Consider the following 11473-nt stretch of genomic DNA (forward strand, 5'->3'; position numbering starts at 1 on the left):
AGTTGCACTATTTATAATTATCTAAGTGTCTCCTTGCTTTTTAATCTTTAGCTAGCCATATTCTATATCATTCTGTGGCCGTTTCTGAAAGTAGCCTATAAAAAATGTTAAAGGAATATGCCATTTTTTTTGCACTTCGACTTTACTGCACGGACGTCGACGCGCTCCTAAGGTATTATTACGCCATACAACATAGTACCTCTTTTTATCCGCTTAGAAAATCAACATGTTTAATTTTGTGCAACCATACTTGGATGATGTAAGCGCTCATGTAACCGTATGTAAATAGGGAAAATGTGGAAGAGCTTGGTCACTTCTAACTTCACCCCCGTTTGGGTCCATAGAGGAGAGGAGGAGAGGCTAAATGCTAACAACATGTTTTTGCGTAACTGAGCACATGCGTTAAGACCAGATAGGTACCCATCAACTCATCTAAGCTATATGCAAAAATGGTGGCCTATTCTTTTAAGGGGCTCAGAGGTAGTGGTTTCTCTTCCTGTTCAGCTGGGTTAGCAAGTAGAGGGAGAGAGACAGAGAGAGGCAGAGAGAGGCAGAGACAGACAGCGAGACAGAGATACACAGAGAGAGAGACACACACACAGAGAGATACAGAAACACAGTGAGACAGAGCGAGAGAAGCAGAGACAGAGACACAGAGAGAGAGAGAGAGAGAGAGACAGAGAGACAGAGCGAGAGAAGCAGAGACAGAGACACACACAGAGAGAGAGAGAGACAGACAGACAGACAGAGAGAGAAAGAGAGAGAAGCAGAGACAGACATAGAGAGAGACAGACAGAGACAGACACAGAGAGATACAGAAGCACAGAGAGAGAGAGAAAGAGAGAGAAGCAGAGACAGACAGAGAGAGAGACAGAAACACAGAGAGACAGAGAGAGAGAGAGAGACAGACAGACAGACAGACAGACAGACAGACACAGAGAGATACAGAAACACACAGAGAGAAAGAGAGAGAGAGAAAGAGAAGAGGGAGACGCAGAGACAGACAGAGAGAGACAAAGACACACACAGAGAGAGAGAGAGACACACAGAGAGAGAGAGAGAGAGAGAGCTGCAGCTGCAGGAGAGAGGGTCCAAAGTGTAGCACAGTTCTGTGACTATATGCAGGGGGCCGCCATTGTTGCAGTTCCTCCATCTAGTGGTTGCAGAACAAGCTAGTTTCGCACTAGAAAGCATTGCAAACATGACACGATACACAACGCACAGAATGAAGCAGTTTTTGAGACAGTCACATGACCAGGTGTTACTGAAAGAGGCTCCACCGCAGTGCTTCGAAGCAATCTGCTTCAGGAAGAGCGACACAAGCTCCGGAGCGCTCTAGTTTTTTGGCCATAACTAATTTTCAGTTTTACAGATTAAAAATAGATTGCTGCAAAGCATCATGGGGTGTAAAGCTGTTAAACTGGCTGATTTTGCATGCGTGTCTTTGGCCTGAGTCAGTCTTTGTAAGTTTTCTGCTACAAAACAAGTTAAAACGTGAAGGAACTAAGCACGATACAGTAGGTTTAGCTTGCAGTCCGCCATTAAAATGGAAGAAGAAACTACGCACAGCTGTTGGGGCTTGATATCCAGACCGGTTTCCGGAGGGGATACGTTTTTTTTTTCCCATTTCCAAAGCCCGGTAAGATCCGCGACAACATGGCATAATTGGAAAGAGAATAACGAGCTGATATAGCAACACTCTCAGATGTGGAGTTATCTAGGAAGCAACAACAATGTAACGAAAGGCCTAAAACAGCATGCCCAGCCAAACAAAGGGCTTTAACAGATCTAAGCCATGGAGAAGGCTCATCATTACAAGATCCAGTGGCTCCTCTAAGTGACAACAAAATCATGTATGATAGCACGTCACCTGAACGTAAGGCAGCACACACACGCATACATGCAGTTTGTTGGTCTAGTTTTGTCTCGTCAACTGTAGAGTTGGCTATTTAGGAAGCATATTGAAGAGGAAAGACGACAATTAGGGTGCAATGTCAGCCTTTTTCACAAAATCTTTCCTCAGACCTGATCTCTGAATCTGCCTGCAACATACAGTACATATACAAGCAACCAGAAAGTCAGGAATCCTGATTAAAGTTTAGTCTTTAGTGCCGTGCCTCCTCTCCTCTGCCCAGCGTGAGGAGTATAGCTACAGACGGAGGAACAGGGGCGGAGCTGACACAGGCAGCAGATGGGATACATTTACACAGGATTTTCACAGTACATTAAAAAACAATAAATAACTAGAATAAATTATAAAATTAGTCTCATTGCAGCTATAAAAATCAGTGTTGCTTTTCTTTCTTTCTTTTTCTTTCTTTTTTTTTTTTAGGAAAGTAATCATAGAGAGTGATTTTCATCACTGTAATAGGGCTGATTTAAACAGCATATTGTTGCCTAAAATACATCAGGTTGCACTAAATGTTATCTGATTGATTAAACATTTCCAAGGGAGGACCAGCTGTTGCTCTAACTTTCTGAGAGTATCTAAAACAAGAGCATACATAAACTAAGCTGCGCCATTGCGATTGACTGCGGAAATGCGGGAAGCAAATGCAGAAATTGCATAAACTCTTCAAATTGCATAATCAAATTTGCATAAACTGGTAAAATGCATAAAATGTCATGTTGCATAAACTGTATAAACTGCATAAAGTGGTAAAATGCATGAATGGGATAATTCGCATAAATTATGTAAATTGCATAAACTCTTTAAAATTCAAAACTCCTAAATGGCATAAACTCTTAAGTTGCATAAACGCTTTAAAATGCAAAAAACTGGTTAAATCCCATAAAGTGGTTACTTTGCATAAATTATTAATATTGCATACACTTTTTTAATTCCATAAACTGGTCAAACTGTTGAAATGGCCTCAGTGCTTGATTGGCAGAAGCTGCACAAATGGCTGAAAGTCCTGGAATCTCACGATTGGCTGGATTCCCCCATACACACTAATGGGACAGGTCCACATACACACTAATGCAAAAATTTCAAACTCCCGTATAAAAAAAATGGAAAACTGCAGAAGGCCAATTTTTTCTCAAAACCCACAAGTTGCAGAAGCTAAACATGCACAAAGTGCAGAAATTGCAGAAAATGCAGAAAAAAGTGCAGAAAAGCATGGATTTGCGGCAGCCCCATTATAAGTCAATGGGAAAAATCTCCGACATTTTGGCCGATTGCGGAAAAACCGTAAGTTGCAGAAGTCCCAAAAGTAATAGTACCCTTCTCCTCAACATGCGGAACGTTTTGATGCATAACTTGCATAAATTGCACAAAGCATGAAGGTGCTGAAAGCTCTAGAAAACCGTGAAAAAGATGGAAGAGGAATAATAATAAAGAACATGAAAACCAATGATTGACTGCGGAAGAATTCCGCAGTCAATCAATAAGTGTTAATCTGGAAAATGGTTTAAAACTTATTTAACAAATAAAGCAATTAAAAGTAATATAAAACATCTTCTGTTACATGCAATCTATATACATTCATATATCGACCTAATTTGATGTTCTGAGTCTTCTAGATTAAAGTTCCACCACATCCCAAAATCCCCTTTAATCCACAATATTCCAGTGTCTTACTTTAACAAGAGTTTAGATCACAGTCGTGTGAGCAAAATCAAATTAGAAGCCCTATGCAGTGTGTATGTCCAAAATTAGCTGGAATGAAATACCTAAAAAAGGGGTATCAGAGTGTGCAGGGAGATTGCAGTTTACTTTAATGGACTTTATTACTACTTCAAGGTTGAAACTCTTAAGATTTTGCAGAAAGAGCAGGGCAACAAGGAAGATGTTGAAAGTCCAGAGCGGTGCATTCATATTGCAGAGGTTGCATGAGGATATGGGAGAGACACAGAGAAAGAAGATATAGAAGGGACTAAAGGAGACAGGTTCTGGTGAATAATGCAGTAGCCTCATTCCAACACATCTCCACGCTCACCAGTCCCACAGACACTTGATCTGTTACATTACTTGGTACACAATACAACACTCACCCTGAGATTGTGCAAAACTATTTTACTGACTCTGTTAATAGCTGACACTGTGGAATCTATGTATCTATCTATCTATCTATCTATCTATCTATCTATCTATCTATCTATCTATCTATCTATCTATCTATCTATCTATCTATCTATCTATCTATCTATCTATCTATCTATCTATCTATCTATCTATCTATCTATCTATCTATCTATCTATCTATCTATCTATCTATCTATCTATGTATGTATAGAATCCTATATAGAATTCTAATATATATATATTAGAATCCTGCAGTTTGTTTCATGTCCAGCCTAATTATCTGTGTTCAAAATGTTATGCAAATGAATTCATAATTAGAGGTTGTACTAGACTAGACTTGAAAGTTGCTTTATATAAAATAACATAGAGAGACATAGTTTCAGTAACATCATTGACAACTTTCCTGGCATGCACAATTTCAGCCGCCTTCTGAAAGTCTGCATCATTAGCCACTCTGCTGGAGGAATTCTTAAGGATATTTGTGGCACGTCCAGAGTTTCAAAGAAACGCATCGTGCTGGTGGTGACAAAATCATTGATCTGCTTTCCTTCATAATCTGCTTGATTAAAGGCATCTAAATGCTTTAATAATAATAATAATAATAATAATGCATCGGTTTTATATAGCGCTTTTCTGGACACTCAAAGACGCTTTACATTGCATTATTCATTCACTCCATACTTGGTGGTAGTAAGCTACTATTGTAGCCACAGCTGCCCTGGGGTAGACCGACAGAAGCGAGGCAACCAGTCTGCGCCATCGGCCCCTCCGGCCACCACCAACCACTCACTCACTCACTACGTTCGCTAGGCTTCCTGGTGTTACTAAACGGTCTCCCATCCAAGTACCGACCAGGCCCTTCCCTGCTTAGCTTCCAAGGTCTGACGGGATTGGGCATCGCAAAGGCGGTATGACCGCTTTAGTGAAACCCCTGAACCTTCCTTTTCCATAATGTTGTGAACCACCAGCTTCTTCTGGTCTTGTGTCTCATTGGAGTCAAAGAATGCAGTACCAAAAGTACCAAAAAGCTGCTTTCTTGACAAATATTTGCAGCAGCTTTCGCAGGTGCAGGGCTTCAAACCAGTAATTAGTGTTATAAATGACCTTTGTAATGATGTAATTACGAAAATAAAAATAATTTGGCACAAAATTCTTTTTGGTTATTCCGATCAAAAAAGGCAATCACACCCATGCCATATTTTTCAAAGTGTAGTAGCCAGTAGCCATAACGTCCCATTTTGGGGCGACAGTGGCGCAGATGGTAGAGCGGGTCATCTCATGATCGGAAGGTCAGGGGTTCGAATCCCACCTCCTGAAAGTGCACGCTGTCGTTGTGTCCTTGGGCAAGACACTTCACCCACATTGCCCCAGTGTCTGCGTACATTGATGTATAAATGAGAGTGTGAATGGGTGAGTGGATCCTTGCTGTAAAGCGCTTTGAGTGCCTAATGTAGGTGGAAAAGCGCTATATAAGTTGAGACCATTTACCATTTTATTTAAATGGGAATATGTTAAAACTGCATATTTCGGCACCTTGCGCTCTTTCTTTTTTCCCCCCAGAGCATTAATCTGAATGAGCAAAACCTGGTGAAAGCGATCTATAGAAAGAAAAAGAAGAGGAGACAGGACGCAACACTGGGGCTAACCCGTGTTTGAGGACCTTTTGTTCGACATTTGTCCTTTCATCCAAACCTGCTGGACACGATTTGTAAATTAAAAAACAGTGCCAAATATTGTAAATTTTGTATTATTGTACATTCAAAACAGTTTATGTACCTAATAATACCATTTACAAAGCAATTTTAATGAAAAAAAAAAACAAGTTACTCTAACCAGTTTATAAATAGTAAAAGCAAACCTTCTTCCATTCTACATTTCCACACAAAAGTCCAAGACAAAAATAGTAAATAATATTTAAATCTGCAGTAGTAGGTTCTCAACTGTGTGAGCTGAGTGCTCCGTTAGGTAGCAGACTTTATCAGCTTCTGTTTTGTATGCCACAGTGGAGCTTCCTGACTCACATGAGAGTACTGTTCCATCACAGTCTCATCCTCACTAAAATCAATGTGATGTTAGGAGTGGCAGACAGCATCACAGGCACAAATCAGAAACCAACACCACTCAGTATATCCATCAATGCTGAAATGAATTCATGATTCTGGGAAGGTAAAAATGGTAACTGACTTGAGTTCTAAAACGATACGCATATCGATCATATTGATAGTGAGACTCACTCAGGGTATGGAATAAAAGTGATGATACTAATCAGCATGCATGATAATAATTTGCATATTAGCCCAACTCAAACACGTATGAATTTAACACCACATTAGACAGGAGTATGAATAAAACAGCCTTTTTTACATGGCTTGTGTACGCCACAGGATGTGTTAACAATGCAAACTGAGGTTGTTGGAGCGCCTTGTGGGTCGACCCAAGACGCTCTGGTTTCAGCTGATTTTACTTCAGTGTTCAGTCAGTGTTCACATGGTCTCGCTTCAAAAGCCGCACCATCAGCCGTGTAACAACGATCAGCTGTTTGCCAAACTAATTTCCATGACAACAGGCATCAAGCGATCAGAGCTCTATCAACTCCATGCCGCTGTGGTTATTTCTCTCTCTGTCATGGTTAATGTGAGAGAAGGAGACATTAATGGGCGCATGGAGAGGTAAGCTTTACTATACAGGAGAGTGGGGCAAAAGATTGATGTCCTTTGATGATATAATGTGACACAGTTTGCCTCCTGCTGTGCGTATTTATTAAAAAGAAGCCCTTTCTTTGCTAAAAAATAAAAAGCAATGAAAGTGTCAAGGCCAAGGTCGACCACCTTTCACACCACACCCACTCTGCCATAAAGCAGCAGAGGCTGCTCCTGGACTACCTGTTTCAGCCGGTCTCGGGGCGTCCAAAGTGAATTCACACTGACCAAAAGCACCGCTTGACCTAACCACAGCCAGTGTGAAAACAACCAAAGGCAGCAGTGACTCGGCCCCCAAACAAACCTTCAGGATCACTCATAAACACAGCACATGACATGCAGAGACCAGCACATAATAACATGGAAACCAGCAGGTTTTTTAGGAGATGTTTTGTTGACAGAGTCACAACCAGAGGTCAACCCAAACGCAAAATCTTAATATTAAAAAGATACTACCGTTTGGTGCTATGTGGGATGCCTTTTAGCGGCCGTTGTCCCATACCAGTTGCCTGCCCGAGTCAGCTTAAGCAGGTAATCATGGGGCAGTCCCTTCTGTCTGAGGGAACCAAGCGTCTGCGTCCCGCTGTCGTTAACGCTGCTTTGCTATCGAAGCTCTTCATTATTTTAGCTACTCTACCCGCCTCTGGTGGCCTTTACAACAGAAGGGCACCTGGATCTGTAGAGCAGGAGGAGCAGTTCGCCAGGGGTATTGAAGACACTTTTTCAGTAGTAAATTGCAGTCACACCTCAGCAATACCAATATAGCAACACAACTGCACATTACACAAATTAATTTAAATTAACTATTAACTGAATAAAGTATGAAGACATTTTACACTTTTTCCCCACACATTTAGCCAGGGCTTGCAGAGAAGGCAGTGCTGACGGCCTACCACTGTCAATATTCATCAAGCGTCAGGACTTTTTTCTTTTTAAGATTATTTTTGAAAGATAGAGGAACCTAGTACTCAAACTTGTTTCCTACTTAAAAGGCAACCAATCTGGATGGGACAAGGACACTACCTCATCTCCCAGGGTGCTCTGTCATTTTACAAGGATCAATTGAAACCTTTTCCACTGTTATTTCCTGTCAACACGGCTCACATACACAGATGGGGAGTGTCCTTCATGTTTGAGCTGGGATGAAACAGGAACAGAACTTGGCATTGAGTCTTCCTGTTTCATGATAGTTTTTTGTCATGCCATGGGTATGGGTGCTATCTTTTTTACCCCCTTACACTTTGTTGGTAAGTAAATAGGCTAAACCTCCAGCTAGGTGATGCTGACCATCAGCCTGGCTTGACATCTGGAGATGGGTCCCTGGGCACGGTACTGCCGTTGCCCACATCCCCTTACAGGCCAAATCCAGAGGACAAATTTGCCTACGGGGACAATAAAGTACACCTTAACCTTAACACACTATTTGCTGTTGTCAAACGTTTCCATTCAGAAGTTACATTTGTAACAAAAGGAAAATGGTCAAAATAAAAACAAGACGGCAATGGTGTCCTATATTCTGATGGATCTGCAGGGACAGTCTCCTAAATACATTGATTAGCCTAAGCAAACTGCTACAACAATTGCTCAACATAAAAGGTCCAGCCTACCACTCCGATGTGCTGGAAGGGACGGGTGCTACGCACAAACAGGACCATTGGGGACCCACACTGTGACTGTTTCTAGCATTTGCCATGATGCATTTCCTCCAAAACATGAGCACTGAAAGGAAGGCTTTACTCAAAACCAATTATTGTAGATTATTTCTGGACAATTGTAACAGTAGTTACCTCCTCTGCTCGCCAGAAGCACTGAGCACCACCATGCTGACAACCACAGGAGTACAAAGGACCAGAGGACGAGCATGTAATAACTGTGACCTTTTATACAAGATAAGGCGCCCCCAGCTGGTGGGTGGAATAAAACACTTGATCCATTGGTGTTGTTTGGTCCTGTTTGGGAATATTTCAGTTACCCTGCTTTGTCTGGTGCATTATTATTAAGTCTGATTAGTTATACTGTACATTACAGTACAGTATACCTGTACTAAACTTTACTTTAGCTTGACACACTCTTGTGTTGCGTCTGATTCTAAATATATCTGTGTGATACTTTATTTTATTCTATTTTATTTTATTTTAGTTTGTTTGAGCTGTTTACTTTCATTTACTTACAGAAGTCACATCATGGTGGATAACATTAACACAGCATCCTGCAAACTACTAGACCGTAAGTAGAAATACGAGAATGTTTTATACATTGGTCATGTATAACCATATCAAAAGTCAGTGTGTAAGTGGTAAGTTGGTTTCTTTGCTAAAACTCTGGTTATACTTTCAAACTGTCTTCACTCCCTTCATGTGATGATCCATATACCTTACTGGAGCTCTCACTCCTGATTGGTGGATTTGCTTCCCTCTCTGGCTCTGATTGGCTGCCATCCCTGGACTTCCTGCTTGGTGCAATGCCTGCCTGACCACCCGATCACCTGTCTCCAGTGACGCTCAGGGGCGAATGGGACGTCCTAGTGCAGCTCGGACTTGTTAGATGTGTCTCTTGTGTGCTCTGAAGGAACTATTCAATGTTGTTAAAACTGAGACACGAACTGTTACTGTGTCTGTATCTCAACTGAATCACTACAGAAGCAGTTCGTAGTAGTTTGCAAAGCCTACACGTATCATATACGAGGTTTGTTCTGTCATCTTAAAATCAACGTCATCAACTTTATCTTAAAGACACAACCTTTTCACACTGGATTCATTTCCCACTGGCATTTTCTGATATTTTGCTGAAGCGTTGTAAAAGCTGATGTGTTGGCAACACTTCAGTGTAGCCCGTCCCTTACATGTCTACATAAAAAGATTGGACCCAGGAGAAAGCTCCTCCATCTTTAAGGTAAGTTCAGAATGTTTGCTGATATTGCCCCCTTAAAAATATCACTGTCCTTATGGTTTGTTAACCTGTTACTTGCTGTCCGCCCTGATCAGGGATGTAGGGTTAGATTTTGGGTCAGGGATAGGGTTAGGATCGGCAAATGTCATGTAAGCTGTGTTTCACTCACTCTGATCTTACACATATTTTTAGAAACTAGAAGGTTTTTATTCTCAAATCACACTGGTAATATATATGCTTTGAGCATAATTACTAACCTTAACTCCAACTCTAAGCTGGCAGAAAACAGGTTAACTAAGGTTATTATTGTTTTTTTTTTAATATCTATATCAATAACAGTGACAGTATTTATTGTAAGCACAGAAGGACATATTTTAAAATGTTACAACAGTGAATGCAAAAGATCCATTTGATTTGTTTGAGCCTATGGTTCTGTGTCTGGTTCCTCTGTTTACCAACTGCAGAGCTGGAGGCCAAACCTGGTGATTCAGCGACATCTTTAATGACAACGAAGCCAGCGTAGTCTACATTCATATCCATTTACTGAATTCCCACCAAGGTAATTGGTATAAAATAGCTTTGTGAAGATGTTTTGGTAATTGTGAATTCGCAGTAAAATGATTAATATAAAAAAATAATATTTTAATCACCCACTATTCAGACAAAAACACGCACTCGCCTGTGGCTAAAGGACATACAGTATTGTTAGACATTTTAAACTATTTTAGAAATTAGCTTACCGTAGATATTACTTGTAGATTCATTTCTATAGAAAAAGTCAAACTACATTCCTCATAAATGTTCTATACAAAATAGTCCGACATCGACATAGTTCCATCCACAAGCACAGTGCACAGTAAAAGCCTTTAGAATAACTGGAAGTGCCCCCAAGAAATATCAACCCCTGGTAATTATTTGAAATAAATGTTGGAAAAACATTAGTGTCTTTTGTTTCTTTTTCCTTCATGTTATACACCTGAGGGGCTATATGTATCATTCATTCATCACTTCTTGTTTCGTGGAATGATCTCACTTCATGGGCGGCACGGTAGCGGAGTGGTTAGCGCTTGTGCTTCACAGCTAGAAGGTCCTGGGTTCAATTCCCACCTGGTCTGTGTGGAGTTTGCATATTCTCCCTGTGTCTGCATAGGTTTCCTCTCTAGTTATCCAGGTACTCCGGTTTCCCCTACCACTAAAAACATGTACAATAGGCCAGGATTAATGGAGTGTGTATGAGAGTGCAAGTGTGGGACAACTGATGCAAATTAACCCATGGCTACAATCCGGCGCAGCGTGTTAGTCTTAGTCTTGAATTGCAGAACCAGTCGTCACCTTTATTTGGAAGAGTCACCAGTAGGTTTGGAAAATAACTGATTAAAAGATCAAAAAGAAAGAAATTGAAGCATTTGGAGTGTTTTCAACGTCAGAGGAACAGGGCCCCCCAAATTAATGTCTAGTCCCAACTAGACATTCAAAAACATGAAACAAGATAGTCAGGAAAAGACCCTTTCTGGTAAGACTTTATTTTACACTGCCCTTTGATACATACCTGCCAAATGTGCTATGTAGCAATGTGTAATAACTTGTACCTATGAGTTACATGCACAATAGAATAATATGTATTTGTACTTTAAAGGTACATAATGTAATAAGACATAAGCCCTAACCAACCAAGGGTCTTATGTCTTGTTACATTATGTACAATGCTTACAATGTATTTGTTCAATGGGTAGTGTAAAATAAAGTGTTACCAAAAAGGGTCTATTCCTCCCAATTTTGAATTGTGTCATGTAGTTGCAAGACACAAATAACAAACACAAGCTTTAACACAGATATACACCACAGATAGATCATTCAT

The sequence above is a fragment of the Gobius niger genome (assembly GCF_951799975.1).
Source record: "Gobius niger genome assembly, chromosome: 2".
Lineage (NCBI taxonomy): Eukaryota > Metazoa > Chordata > Actinopteri > Gobiiformes > Gobiidae > Gobius > Gobius niger.